The sequence below is a fragment of the Cetorhinus maximus genome, chromosome 1 (assembly GCF_964194155.1).
Source record: "Cetorhinus maximus chromosome 1, sCetMax3.hap1.1, whole genome shotgun sequence".
Taxonomy (NCBI): Eukaryota; Metazoa; Chordata; class Chondrichthyes; order Lamniformes; family Cetorhinidae; genus Cetorhinus; species Cetorhinus maximus.
Window position 1 is genome coordinate 144,287,092 of NC_135879.1, and position 16,173 is coordinate 144,303,264.

The 16,173-nt window shown below is 43.7% G+C and overlaps 1 long non-coding RNA gene across 1 annotated transcript in view; it reads right to left on the reverse strand.

Annotated features, from left to right (window-relative positions):
* The window catches only part of LOC144688737 (uncharacterized), a 114,600-nt gene extending 101,176 nt beyond the window's left edge, over positions 1–13,424 (reverse strand). Inside the window, exon 1 of the long non-coding RNA XR_013578483.1 lies at positions 12,995–13,424. This is a non-coding gene — a long non-coding RNA (uncharacterized LOC144688737). The remainder of the gene's footprint in view (positions 1–12,994) is intronic.
* Positions 13,425–16,173: the final 2,749 nt, after the last annotated feature.

Sequence of the window (16,173 nt, forward strand, 5' to 3'; positions counted from 1 at the left end):
TCTACGCTTTCCAGGATCCGCGCCATTGATCTTAATCGGTGGGGGTAAGTGTTGTCTAGTGGGAGGTGCTTGGAAGAGGACCTTAGTTTTCTGGGTATTTAGTGAAAGGCCCATTTTCTCATATGCTTCAGAGGAGGAGTTGATAATGACCTGCTGGCTACTAATGAGCACAGTGGTACCATTTGCAGTGGAGCCTTCAGTTGAGCAGACTGTAAACATAGTAGCAACATCTTTCATGGCTGCTTTGGAATCAAGACATGCAACCATGATGAATTTCAGCTTACTTGGAGAATGGTTAATTGCAATCATAAGGAAGGGATTCCAAAATCCCATAAATGTCCACTATTCCATATTCTGATAGATGAATGGGGATCATGAGGAGGTGTCCACTGATAGCGCAGAACTGCTCTGGTTGGCATGAAACTATTGTGATATAATTGCTGCTTTAAGCAAACCCTGCCTAGCAGAGGAGGGACAGCCAATAGAGACAATATGCGGCTACACATTCTTCTAGACTGGCAAGCCAAAGAGTGAGAGGAGAGAGGCAGGTGTTGACTTTGCTACCAAGTCTGATGATGCATAAAGTCTGGGTACTCTTCCTAGGGGCATAAATAATTGCCTCATGACTCGATGCCTACCTCTTGCAACAATCATCAGTGCATACGCTGTAACAATGACTATTGCAAAGGGTATCAAGGACAAATTCTATGAGGACCAAGACGGAGCTATTGCAAGTACTCCCCAACAGGACAAGCTCATTGTGATGGGGGCTTCAATGCTGGCTATCAGGCTTGGGATTGTGTCCTGGGGAATCAAGATGTGCAGAAATGCAACAGCAATGGCATGCTTCTCCTGACTCTTTGGACCCGCTGGAACATATCATCACCAAAACCATCTTTAAACAGAAGGCAAAGTATAAAAACACATGAATACACCCAACATCTAAACAGTGGTATCACCCAGGAGAACAACATAAAATATATTATGATCACCAGGGTTATGAGAGGAGTGGAGTGCTCTACAGACCACAGGATACTATGCTCCTAGTTGAAAGTTACTATTTCACAGAAAAGATGACTAACATGGTCTAGGCCTCCAAGAAAACGATGTGCAAAATCTGGCATATATAGAGTGCTGCGAACAATTCAGGCTCAGATTTGAGGAACAGCTGTCTCCTGAAGAAAATCCAAGTAATGATGTCAATACGACATTTTCAACCTTCAAATCTACAGCTCTGGAAGCTGCGTCTTTGGAGCACAGAACCACCAAGATTGGTTCAATGAAAACATTAATCAAATTAAGGAGCTGCTACAGGAGAAAAATGCAGCATGGCTGTGAAACAAAGGTACATCCACTGCTAAGAAATCACACCAGCAGAGCAAAAGGAACCTGCAACAGAAGCTGCATAGGATGCAAGGTGCATGTTGGGCCAAACAAGCCAGAAAGCTTCAAGTCTACCATGATCAGCACATGAGGAATTTCTATAAAGCCCTGAAGACTGAATTGGTCCTCCCTCACACGACTACCCACCTGTTCTCAGCACTGACGGGGAATCTCCCCTAATGGAGAGGACCAGTTATCAAAGAGCTCTGGGATGAGCATTTTAGTGGTGTGCTTAACCGCCCATCCACCATAAATGGGGTAGCTATGGACAGGCTTCCAGACCGGCCCAACGGTAAAAGCTTAGACAGCAAACCCTCTGTTGCGAAGGTTGACAAAACCATCAGATCACCACCCTTGAGGAATGCTCCAGGCTCATATAGGATCTCAGGAGAAATTTACAAATCTGAGTGACCCCAGCAAGCCATAAAACTCTCAACTATATCATTCCTTGGGAGTTCAAGGATGCCATGATTGCTCACTTGTACAAAGGAAAAAGACAAAGATCTGTGCCAACCACAGAGGAATCACACTGCTTGTGATTATACTGGTAAGATTCTAGCAAAAGCTCTACTCAACAGACTGATAAGCCACATTGACTTTCTGGTAGTGCACATTCTGCAAAGAGGTTCAGGAAAGACAGGGACACTTGTAACATGACCGTTGCCCTTCAGCAAGAGAAATGCCACAAACAACAGAGCGGACTCTACTGTGCCTTTGCTGACCTGACGAAGGCCTTTGACACAGTAAATAGAGGGGCCTTGTGGAAAGTCTTAGTCAAACTTGGATGTCCTGATAGACCTGTAAATCTGATACAGCAGTTTCATGATGAAATGGTGACCAGAGCCACTGACTGTGGTGAATACACTGACCCCTTTGATGCAACAACTAGTGTGAAGCAGGGGTGTGTGATGGTCCCTCTGCTCTTCAGTATATTCTTCGCTGCCATGCCTTCCGGGACATTTGATGGAAATGTTGATGGAATATGCATCCAATTCAGAACAGATGATAATCTCTTCAACTTGAGACGACTGAAGTCCTCAACTAAGGTATCAGAGATAATGTTGCTGTTTGCCGATGACTGTGCCCTCATGTCACACTGTGAACATGGCCTCCAAAGGATCATGGACAGTTTTTTTAAAAGCAGCGACGACTATAGGCTAACCATCAGCTTAAGGAAGACAGAGATACTCCACCAACCACCACCAAATCCGGACTATACCCCACATGCTATAACCATCGATGACACAACCCTGAAGGCTGTAGATAACTTTACCTATCTCAGAAGCACAATCTCCAGAAATGTCTGTAATGACAGCAAGGTGGCAAATAGAATTGCCAGAGCAATCTCGGCACATGCCCTTTTATGCAAGATACTGTGGAGGCAACAAGGTATCATACTCACAATAAAACTTGTTGTGTACAAAGCTGTGATTATACCTAATGTCATGCTCTGGTATATTAGGAACTTTGTCAATAGTTTAAAATTTTGAACACAGGCTATTAAAATGGCTGCTACAAATCATGTAATCTTGACATTGAGTTCTGGACAGTCCTAAGTCTCAAGCAAATATCTAATTAAATATGGGTATTTAAAGCCATCTGTGGAATTCACACATCCCTTTGTATAAGGATGGACCATCAACAAAGGGACTATTGCATTCCAGCTGGCCTATCTTTCTGTTTCGCCATGGAGTAAAGAAACATCAAAACTCAATGTATGTTAGATAAATGTGAATGTGATCCCATGGGCTTTTTATTGTATTCTGATGGTTGCTCATCCAAACTAGACTGCATAAATTTCAAGGTGTAAAATTATGCCACTCTTAGGCTAATGTAGGTGTTTCAGAGTTAGTTGCAGGTATACATACCAAGTCTTCAAACTTTTTTTATACCCTATTAGTTGACTATATAGTCACATACCACTGCTACTTTTTCAATTTGGGAAATACTGAATAATAAGGAGATAGTGGGGTAGTGGTAATGTAATTAAACATTAATCCAGAGGCCCAGATTAATGCTCTGGGGGCATGGGTTCAAAATCCCACTGCGGCAGCTGATGGAATCTAAATTTAATCAATAAATCTGGAATTGAAAGCTAACCTCAGTAACGGTGACCATGAAACTATCAATTGGTCTGAAAACCAATCTGGTTCACTAATGTCCCTTTAGGGAAGGAAGTCTGCCATCCTTACCTGGTCCTACCTAGATGTGACTCTGGACCAACAGCAATGTGGTTGACTCTTAACTGCCCTCTGCAATGGTCTAGCAAGCCATTCAGTTCAAGGGCAATGGGGCTTGCCAGCGATGGCCCACATCCCATGAAAGAATAAAAAAAGAGCACATCCACAAAATTCAAAAGGAAAATACAACAGCAAAATACATACACCACTAACATTCCACAACTGAATAAACTTAATTCACTTTTGATTGTACCTTGCAGTATAGAGGGGAAAAAAAACGTGAGAGAGTTCCTGGTGTATGGCCAAAAAAAAGTCACAATTTTAAGATTTATGGTCCCAAACATGAGAAAGATTAAAGCCAAATAAAATGGCTAACTCCTTCAAAACCCCCGGTTGTTGAAGCGGGTACCTTCACTCGTACTGGTTCATCATTTACTTTCCCTGGAGATCTTTGTGGCTAACCTTAATCACAACGTCTCTGCTAAGCTGGAACCAGTTGAGCACAGCTGCTCCATCATTCCCATGTCACTAAATCTGTGCAATAAACTAGCTCCTTAGGTAAATACTGATTGCTAAGTGTGTGCCTTCTAAGTCCTTCACACTCCTGAATTATCCATCACAATATACCCACCAAGCCTATGCTGTAAAGCACAAAACCTTCACTTCTTTGCTCTTGCGATACTTCAAAAAAAAAGTTCCTCTTTCAACTCTGCAGCTGCAGAATGCAGCACAAGCTCATCGTTAATTACTTTAATGGGCCTGCAAAGAGGAAAATGTACCTTTTGAAAGGCTGGGAATCCTCAGAACAGCATTACTTTTAGATGAATAGTCTATTGGAGCTTTCTGCTGCCAGTAAATGACTTTTTAATTTTATATATATGCTAAAATCAACAAGAGAAGGTTTGTCACACATGCTGAGTTTCCTAGCCAGAATCCTAGACTGGACATTTAGTAGCACCTCCTACTAACTATGTAACTACCTCGTGTACACTGAAAAACAGTTTCATGACCATAAACCATGATTGAGGAAATGGAAAGCATGAATTCCATCCTCTCTACCCACATATTGGACTGAGTTTTCCTTGCCCGCTGGCGTTGGGCATGCTCAGCGGTGAGAGCGGACAATATGGCGAGAAGGCCAGAAATGAGTTTCACAATGTCATGAAACCAGTTTGCAATCGTCTGTTCAGCCCATCAATGGTGGGCCACATTTCCCACCATGGGATATCAGGAACCTGATTATAATACATCTGCATATCATTATAAGGCTAGCCCGCCGGTCTCAGCACCCCCACCACCTCTGGATCGTCCGTCCATGTTGGCTTAATTGCACAGTAGTGCAGAGTATGTCTGACAAATGTGATGTGCAGAAGTTGGGGCTTACTGCCAGGACCTTGCTCACATCACAGACATCCGAGGAGCAGAAGATGCTGGAGCCTGACAGCAATGGCACATAGGAGGAACCTCCATGGCATGCGGGGTGGATTCTCATGGACATGGCTCCGCCGCGAAGTAGCTCACAGATGTTGGAAAGTCACCGTTGAAGGTCTGCTCACAACTGATGATGGTCAAGGGAGTGGGGAGGAAGGTCCAGCTGTGTTTGGGGGAGAAAGATATACTGGGGAGTGGGAGAGGATGGTCTAGGATCGGCCGGGAGAGGAAGAGGTGTCTGGCAGTGGGTGGTGGGGGGGGGGGGGCGGTGGTGAGAGGATGGGGATGAGGGTGTTAGGATGGGGCGAGGTTGGGAGATGGGAAATTAAGGTGGCAGGGGAGGATATTGGGGAGGTAGGGAGTATGGGGGAAGAGCAGGTAACAGTTGGAAGATGGCAACTGGGGAGGCAGGTTTAAGGGGGGTTGTATGGTGTAAGGGAAGGAGTTTGGGGGAGGGGAGGAGTGCAAAGAGGGGAGGGAGTCCGGGGGTGGAGGGGTGGAAGGAGTGCAGAGAGGGGAGGGAGTAAGGCTGGAGGAAGAAGTAAGGGTGGAGGAAAGAGTTGAGAATGGTGAAGGACTAAGGGTGGCGGAAGAAGCAAGGCTGGAGGAAGAGGTAAGGCTGTCTGAAGGAGTGAGGAAGGGGGAAGGAGTAATGCTGGAGGAAGAAGCAAGGCTGGAGGTAAGAGTCCTCGGGGTGGGGGGAAGGACTAAGGGTGTCAGCAGACGTAAGGGTGTCTGAAGGAGTCAGGAAGGGTGAAGGACTAAGTGGGAGTGGAGTCCATGGGTGGGGAGGGGGAGCAAGGAAGGAGTTCCAAGGGCAGGGTTGGGGGGGGGGGAGCAAACGGGTGGAGAAGAATTCCAGGGGGGGTGCAGGGGGAAGGGGTCCAGAGGGGCAGATGTCTAGTTGAACATGCAAGGGAGGGCTCTGATGAGTCCATGACTGCCTCCTGGGGAGCGAACTGAGGGTGGGCATGGGGCGAGGGAATGGTGAGATTGACCCAGGGCTGAGTGAGGTGGGAGGGTAAGGGTTCAATGGTAGCAGTAGAAGGGCAGCAAGGGTGGTTGGTGAGGACTTGGAGGCAGACATGGAACCTGGGGATGGGAAGGAGGTGGTCAGATAGGTGAATGTGGATGGGGGTGGGATTTTCAGGAAGGAAGGGAATGTGCATGTTCACCAGGACATCCCCAAAGGAAAAGGGTTGTGGCTGTTAGGTCACGGCGGGGGAGGTGGAAGGTGATGCCAGGGGTGTCAACCGTGATGGGGGAAATAAAATGGGTGTCTAGGGAAGGGGTAAAGAAGGGGGAGCACACAAAAACCCAAGTCAAGACCATGCTGCCTAAATTGAAAGTGAAACAACAGTCATAGTGGGCGAGATCAGTTGCTGCATGGGAGTGTGATCATTGGGTGAGCGGAGATGCAGGTCAACTGAAAGTGAACCCCAGCAGGCAGCATTGAAAATGCTCTGGACATTGAGGTGAGTATGATATATGAAGGATCTGCGTGCGTGGGAGAGTGGTTGCATGAGGCTCCAAAAGGCCCTGTCACACACACACACCTCCCTCCAGAATCGCTCATTGGCAGCTGCTCCCTATGCGGTGAAAGAGGGCGAGGTTGAGGAGCTCACAGGCAAAGGGGACTAGCAGGGAGCAGATTGCCTCTGAGATTCCTGAGTAGATGACCCAAGGGTGTCCAGCTGCCACTCCTCCTCCCTTTGGGTGCCCGGGGGCCCTGGCCTGACTCCCCGAGGGGAAGGAGTGCTTGGAGGGGCGTCAAGGTGCCCCATTTGCTTCTCACGTTGTCACTTCAGGAACTCACCCATGGCCCCCACGATGGAGTGCAGGTCTGCACACAGCTCAGTGTTCTGCTGGACCAGGGACTCCATGGCGTCCGCCATACTCCCCATGGAGACCTCCTTAAGCGCACATGTGGGCATCACTTCATCAGAAAGCAGGTGGATGCACCCCTCCGACTCATGTGCCACTCTGTTGAGGGCTTCCCATGCTTTCTGCTGACTCTCCAGGATGAGCTGGAAAGCCAAATCTAGAGGCTCGTCATCTGACTCTGACCTCACAGATGTCTCTTCCCCAGCAGTCCTCCAGGTGCTGGGAAGCTCAGCCAAATCTGCCTCCTCCTGCTGCGGACATGTGTCCATGCGCTGACCATCAGATTGTGCACCCGAGCCTCTTCGAGATCTAGATCACACCAAGGTGTGTATTTCTGTGCTGGTGCAGTGTGTGGGTAAGCGCTGTGGCAGGTCTTCCAGGCTGCTTATTTCCAGCTCTTCAATGGAGAAACAGTCCTCTTGGCTAGAGATGAGGACCTGGGTAGAGCTGAGGGACTGGCTGCCTGAGGGTGTGGGTCGCTTGGCAGAGCTCCCTGTGAACCACAGTAGAGATAATTAGTGCATGGCAGCAGAGTCAAAAGCAGGTGAGAGAGCACTCACAGTTGTGTTGAGAGAGGGTTGATGTGGTGCAGGATCCTCACAAGGGTGTTCGCTGCCGACTTCATTATCACCATAGACAAAGTCCATGTCCTCACCAGTCAGCATGATGGCACGATCCTCAAAGTGAGCGAGGGACCTAACTTGGGCAACTCCAGCCCCAGTCTGGGACCTTTCCCTGCATGAAAATAGGTGGAGAAAGTGTGAGCAGGATGCATGGCACTGCATGGAATGTTTGTGTGGTGAGCGGAGACATGGATGGGATGAGAATGTGAGCTCGAGAGGATATGAGCCTGATGGAGATGTGAGGGTGTGTGTGAGTTAGTGGTGTTGTCCCTTGAGGTGTGAGATCCCTGTGGATGTGAGATGAATTTGGGAGTGCGTGAGTTGAGAGAGATGAGAAGAGTGAGTTACCCGGCAGAATGGAGGAGACCATTCATCCTGTAGCAGCACTGGGTGGCTGTTCTCTTTTGCAAGGCATTGGCGCTGACCACTGCTGCCACCACCTCCTTGAATCGATGATGTTGCTGCGGCCAGAGAGGGTGTAAAGGATGTCACAGCGGGCTTCCACAGCGTCCAAAAGGCGCTCAAGGGATGAGTCACTGAAGCAGGGGGCTGCAGTCTTGCATCCTGTCTCCCCTGCTGCAGTACTGGGCTGGAAGCACTGAGAGGTATGTGCACAGCTGCACTTTAAATGTTGCACCTGGCCTGATGAAGCAGCGAGGTGATGGTGTGACGGGTGAATTGGAGCCTGCCCACCATGGAAACGGCATGTTTCATGGGAATGTATAACTAGTGTGGCGGTTTTGGGATGATACAGCAGGAGAAGCCGCTATTGCGGCCGGCAGGTAAAACATCATTTTCCCTGCCCGCTACTGCACTTATTGCAAATCTGGGATGATTCCGCCATTGGCCTGTACTTTCACTTCATGATAATAGCTATTTTTCATTCATCTTACAAAAGCAAGAACTTTATACTTTGTGCATTCAGAATAAATGAAAATGTTATTTGATTATTCCAAATGTAATGAATTAGTGTCTATTGTCATAACAGGAGATAGAGGAGCAAAAGCTGACAGGACAGAGAGACAGGAGAAAAGTGACAGGGCAGATAATTTCTACTATTGGAATTTTATAGCAGGAGTTTTGGAAACGTCTCTTTTCTGCACAAACAGCTTGACTTATATGAAAATTAATGGTTACATTCATGTAATATTAGCAGTATAATATGTAGATGAGGTGCACAGTTATAATAGGTTTAAACACACCTGCTTTAAATGGAAATGTTACTATCAGTTTTTTTACATAGCAATCTCTAATATGAGGTAAAACTGCAAAATAGAGTTTAAAACCACATTACAATGAATATCTTTGTGAGAAATGGATACAAACCTACCACAGAGTCTTTGAATAAATGAAGTGGAAGAAGTGAGATGTCAGAGATTGGCTTGAATTCAGTGTCAGCAAAGATTTGCCATTGGACTGGGTAGCACAGTGATTAAGAATAGTGACCACGCAGTTCTTGGACTTGGGTTTTAATGCAACCCAACTAATGAAATGACATTCTGATGAAAGGTCACAGACCTAACACTAACTCTATTTCTCCTTCTCCCCAGATGTGCCAAACCTGCTGGGTATTTCCAACATTGTCGGTTTTTATTTCAGATTTTCAGTATCTGCAGTATTTTGCTTTTGTGGCAAAATAAAACATTCTTCCAGCTGAGGTTATCCAGATCAATCTCAGTTGCAAACGGCAACAAGTCATCTAAAACTGCCTATAATAGGAAAAAAATGGATGTTTCACTCAGAAGCCACAGGATGTTTAATGGAGAAAATGAAAATCTCAGTAGCAAAGCGGTAGTTTGTAGTTAAAGCACATTGTTAAGGGAAAGGAGCTTCTATTCTGCCAGTGTTATACCTGAACTGACAGTGCTTAATGCTGACACTGAAGTCTCAGAATTCCTGGCCCTGCATAAGTTACATTGAAGGCCAGATTCAGAGGTTGGGACTTGGCACTGCTCGCTCTCTGCCCACCACCTGTATTGGAAATAGTGAAAAATTCTACCAGAAGTGGGAATGGGCACTAGCTGCGTTGAGCCCTTTTAGTGCTGACATCAGAAAAGGAGGCCTCTATAAATACCACCTGTTGTGCCTTCTTTGCCCTAATGCAAGTAACAATGTGCTCAGGGCAATATCTTGACAAGATGCAGGATCCAAATTGCTAGTTTTCCTAATGGAATTTGACTACATTTTTATGATGCAGCAAGATAATATTCAAATTTATGGCCTACATGGAAAACGTGCAAGGAATGCTGGGAATGGCACAGGCACTGATCCTTTTTATGCAAATGCCTCTATCCCCAGGTTTTGGGTCAAGGCTTGGAGGAACTCCTACTCCATCACACATTCTGTAGTGGAGCAAGACTCCAGCAATTTCAGAACATGAATGTCTAGGGTAGAAAAAAATTCACAAGCACAATCATTCCTCACACTTGTAAGCAAGCACAATCAAAGAGCTTGGGGAAAAACTGAAGCAACATGTTAACTAACTGCAGTAGGTTTATTATCTGTATCGACATACATACATAATACCCTATATTGACTGTATTTATTGTAAATTAAAAATAATCTTCAAACTTGTTGATTTAAGTGATGCACATGAGGGTGCACCAAGAAAAAAATGCTTATAGAACACTAAGTCGTTTCAACTCAACATACAGAAGGTTTGCTTCTAAGTTAGTTCATCTATTGTGGAATTTTGGAAGCTGCACAGCCTATTACACCTGTGCTAGTCCTAGCTTTTCACATGAAAATCCCATTTTTCTGTCCTTTCCCCATCTTCCTCCTTTTCAAATACTTACACAATTCCCTTTTAAATTATGTTATAGACTTCAGAAAAGTATTCCATGTTCTTAGAACCTGCGTGAAAGCATTTCTTTGTCTATTTTCATCCTTCTTGTGATAAACCAGTCAATGCCTTACTATTAATTTGCTAACCAGTATATATATTCCTTTGTAGCTTACTCTCTAAAAATTTTGAAAAAATCTATTAGATTTTTCCTTAACTTTATCTGTTCCACTGGAAAAAGCCCCCATTTTTAAGCTGTTCTTCACTACTCATTTCAACCACTTGTATCTATCTACCCTACTTCTTCTGATGGAAGAATCCAGAGCAAAAGCATTCTCCTTTTGAGAGGAGAGTTAGGCTACTCAGTAGTGAAATCAAAGGGAAATTGAAATCTGGAACTCTTCCCCAAGATTGTTGAGGCTGGGTCAGTTCAAATTTTAAATGCTCAGTTAGAGATTTTTTTTAATTGAAGCATTTAGAGGTATGGATCCCATTGAATGGCAGAATAAGCTCATGAATTGAAGGGGAACTCTTGTTCCTAAGTCCCGCCTTTGGTAGCTGTGCTTCCAGATGTCAAGGTGTCTCTGGCTTTCTCTCTGAAAACTATCTTCCTTTCCTCCTCATTCTCCTCCTCTAAAACATTCCTTAATATCCATCTCTTACTATTTGTTTTTTGCTCTCCTAACCTCCCTTTCTTTGGGTTGGCCTTCATTTTCCTCATACCTCAGTGATATGTCTTGGGATGGTGTTCTCTCTCTATATATATAAAAATATATAATAAAAATGCATAAAAGCAAAATACTGCAGATGCTGGAAATCTGAAACAAAAACAGAAAACGCTGGAAAAACTCAGCAGGTCTGACAGCATCTGTGGAGAAAGAAACTTCTCTCTCCACAGATGCTGTCAGACCTGCTGAGTTTTTTCCTGCATTTTCTGTTCTTGTGATAAAAATGCATGTTATTTGTAAGATACTGAAGTTTCAAAATTCTGAAGACAAGAAACAATGGGCATTTACATAAGTCTAACTTATCTGTGATGACAGATTTCACATAGTACACAGATCTCACTCAAGCTTGTGACAGCTTTGTAAATTTTGGGGCATACCATGTAATGTTGTATTTTTTTATACCTGTTTAGGAATAGACTCGGTATGGGGGAGGCAGTGGCATAATGGTATTATCACTAGGCTAGTATTCCAGGCCCATGGTAATTCTCTGCAGACCAGGGTTTGAACCCCACGATGACAGATGATGAAATTTGAATCCAATAAAAATCTGGAATTAATAGTCTGATGATGGCCACAAAACCATCACTGCAAAAGTCCATCTGGTTCACTAATGCCCTTTAGGGAAGGAAATCTGCCATCCTTACCTGGTCTGGCCTACATGTGACTCAAGACCCACAGCAATGTGGTTGACTTTTAAATGCCCTCTGAACAAGGGCAATTAGGGATAGGCAATAAATGCCAGCCTAGTCAGAGGCACCCACATCTGATGAATGAATAAAAAAAACTGCAGAAACCAGCTGCTAATGATTGCCTACATGCAATTACAGTATCCAAGCTCAATACTTAAAGGAATTATACAACATCCTTTGAGGGTTTTCACAGAGAGAAACTTGAGAGTTAGGGAAAATAAATGGCATTCTAGAATGTAGAATATTATTGGTCGAATTTTGATTTTCTTGGAGCTGGATTGTACTCTTTTGAGTAACATGCTGGCATGGCATAATTGAATAATCGAAGACCAGAAGAGACTTTTTTTTGTTGCTGTAAACTATAATTATAACCGATGTAATTGCCATTTATTATCTATAAAATGAGTGCTTTGAAAGTTTGGTTGATTGTTATTGACCACTTTGAACTACTGTGCTGGTACTGGTACTTGCCTGGTACTGGGCAAGACATTAAAAGTTCGAAATCCTCTTCCTTTAGTGAAAATGGGTTATTGCTGTCTTACAAAGGAAGCCTATTAACACATTTCTCACAATAATTTACAAGAAACACAATTGAAATGACCCGAAAGAAATCAGAGCCCATTCTTAGTAGCAGTAATATTTACTCTTGGAAACATGTTGTTAAGAGTAGAATGGACTGGTTCTAATCAATTCTACAAAAGTGAATCTCACTGTCATCTAAATACAATTTCACTGAAATGCTTAAAAATGTATATAAACAGAGGGTAGGTACACCAAACTCGTTAGATTTTCCAGTATATTGTCAGGATGGTACTAATGATTTTGAGCAGAGGGTTTTAGTGAGTGGGTGGTCGGGGCTGATGGAGTCGCTCGATCTCCTTTCTCCCCCTCTTCCAGCTGATTCTGAGCGCTCTCAACTCAACAACAGCAGCCTGCAGCTCACTTCATTTCTCACATGAGTGCCCTTCTTTAGCCTCTTTTCTCTTTCGCACTTTATATCGGCTTCATTACACGACCGATTCATTTGTAATGTAAATTCCGAAACTTAGGAAAGTTTTCCTTCGCCCTTGTCTGAAAGAATACTAAGAGGTATTCAATACGTATTAACACAAATCAGTGGTAACAGTAAAGCAAATCTCCTTAGCAACATAATCTTGATTGCAAAAGGAGAGCCGAGTGTCACGGCGAGAGCATTTAGGATCGAACAGCCCACATGGAATGGGCATTTATCTGCGAGAATGCAGGACAATACCTAGCAGGCAGACAGACTATGAAAAATTCAAAATTAACTCACAGAATTGTTACTCTTTTTCACACGTTAGACAATCGGCTATATTAAATCGATCGTGCAACTTTTCTTCTCAGCAACTTTGTACCACACCCCGGCTAACTGGGAGCTAAGCTACTAATGAATGTGCAACAACGGCCTCTCCTTCCTAGCGTTTGATTTCCAGCAGAATCCGCCTCAAAGACGTTTATCTGAAGGGCAAAACCTTCCACACTCTTCAACAAAAAAGTGCCCACTTTACGTTTTATAGTTGAACCCGTATGCCAAATTTGATTACATCGGTAAACGTGTTTTTTTGTTGTTTTCTGTGCGCTCTTACAACGGCAGCGAGAATCCTTAATATTTCTCCCGGTATTTTACTGAATACGGATTAGATAGGAATTGGGAATAAAACATCGTGCGTTGAACAGAACGCTGCATTTTCAAATCCTAGTGTACTTTGCAAAATGCAAATACAAGGAATATTTTCTTTAAAGAATCGTGATCATTTTAAGAGACATTACAAAAATTACATGGGAGAAAACCGGTGTTCTAACAGAGTATTCTACATTTTACTTCTGGAAAAGGGGATGCTAGAAATGTCCCCAATGTGCAGCTAAGCCTACTTTTCTGCAGTCTTAGGTTTTAGTTTTAAATTCGCCTTTCTCGAGATTATCTGGTTTCATACATGCTAGATTTTCAGCCTATTGACTGTGTACTGGAGAATTTTATTTTTAAATGAACAGTTCGCAGTCAGGCCAATGAGCCCCGCCACCCATAGTGGGTAGAATGCCATCATTGATAAAGTGAAACCCCGGGATCAAAGTAATTTACAAGAAAACATTATTTCGGACTAAAGCTACAACTCAACTTGATTTTCCACTTTAAAATGTATAACGTCATGCAAAAAAAAAAATGCCCCAGATAAATTAAACGAAAATCCAGTCAAATGAACTGCCACTTTGGCCAGGAAACCTGCTTTAACATCCAACATACATTGCTGTCTTGCATTTCATTTTCTAATTTTCATTGTGATGCTTCGCATCAGAATGCAACTGAAAGCCGCAAGAATGTCGGCGCCTGCAACTTTGTGTATATATCGTATATTTAAGGCACTATAACTTTTAACAGAATTTTAAATAATTCGGGAACAGCAGAAGAAACGAGTGTGGATGGCGAGTGGTTAGAATAATTGTTAGCCATCAAGTATTGAGGGACAGGGCAGTTGAAAGATATTTGACGCCATAAATGATTGTTTATTAAGGTAATCAAGGACTTGATTTATGTTTCAGCAGTGAAACTGATGTGGTATCAGTCTTCTATGCGGAGGAACAGTTGGGCGAAATTGACAATAGTATTATATTGGACTTGAGGAGCTACACCAGTCCATAAGGCCATAAGATGTAGGATCCTATCGTGCCTGCTCCGCCATTCAATGAGATCATGGCCTATCTGATAATCCTCAATTTCACTTTCCTGCCTTTTCCCCATAGCCCTCATTCCCTTATTGATTAAAATTCTGTCTATCTCAGTCTTGAATATACTTAACGACCCAGCACCTACAGCCCTCTGCGGCAAGAATTCCACAGATTCACTACCCTCTGAGTGAAGAAATTCCTCCTCATCCCTGTTTTAAATGGGCAACCCCTTACTCTGAGATTATGCCCTCTGGTTCTAGACTCTCCCATAAAGGGAAACAACCTCAGCACCTCCCCTGTCAAACCCCCTAAGAATCTTATGTTTCAATAAGGTCGCCTCTCATTCTACTAAACTCCAATGAGTACAGGCCCAGCCTACTCAACCTCTCCTCATAATAAAATCCTTCCAAACCCAGGATCAACTTAGTGAACATTCTCTGGGCTGCCTCCAATGCCTGTGTATCTTTCTTTAGATAAGGGGACCAAAATTGTTCACAGTATTCTAGGTGTGGTCTAACTAGTGCCTTGTATAGTTTTAGCAAGACTTCCCTATTTTTATACTCCATTCCCTTTGAAATTACAGGAAAATTAATGCAAATTCTGGATTTCGAGAAGAACAGGTCTGTAAAAAAAAGGGAGAGGACTTGAATCGGCTTAATTGGGTAATACTCCTTGGAGGGGTATTGCGAACACAGAAAAAGGACACACAAAATATCTGAATTCAAAAGGAAGTCGTGTATGAATCCAGATACAAAAGGTATGTGGTAAAACAATTTGGCTAACTGGACAAATCAAACTCATGCAAAACATACTTTAACAGACTGAAGTAAAACAACTCTCCAAAGAACAAGAATTGGTATTTCGCTCAACTGAAGGTAACAAGTTGCTATTAGAGCCACCAAAACTAACTGGAGAAAATGATATATAGATAATAATAGGGGATTCAATAGTTAGGGGAGCAGACCAGTATTTGTGTCTGCAGGTGCGATTCCAGGATGGGATGTTGCCTGGGTCAAGGATATCATTGAAATGTTGCAGAACATCCGGGGCGGGGTGGGGGGGGGGGGCAGGGGGAACAACCAGAGATTCTGGTCCATATTTTTGCCAATGACATAGCATAGGTGGCAACAGGCATGAGGTCCTGCAAGCAGATTTTAGGCAGTTAGGAAATTATCAGGGCCATCTCAATCATTGAGCATGTTCCAAGACAGAAATCGATAGATTTCTGGAGAATAATGACATCAAGGCATATGGAGATGGTGCGGGAAAGTGGCATTGAGGTAGATGATCAGCCGTGATCTGAATGAATGGCAGAGCAGGCTTGACAGGCCAAATGGCCTACTCTTGTTCCTAATGGAAGGCAGAGGAAACAAAAGAAAATAGAGAAAGGAGTTTGGCAGTGCCCAATGGTATAAACTGATGCAAGATGTCTAACAAAAAAGACAGATGAACTGAAGGCACAGGTCGACACGCGGAAGTATATCATAGCTATTACTGAAACATGGATTAAAGAAAGGCAGGAATGATAGCTCAACATTCCTGGCTACAAAGTTATCAAACGAGATAGAGAGGGGAATAAAACGGAAGATGTTTTCAAAATGCAATTTACCTATTATATCTAAGAGGGGTGATATCTTTGAAGGATCAAAGTAAGCAGTGAGGAGGACATAAAGAGGCTGCAGATAAGCTAGATAAGTGGACAAAAGCATAGCAAATGGAATACAATGTGATGAAGAATGAAGATTTTCCACTTTGGTAGGACCCCAGATCTGCAGCAATGTGGTTAAC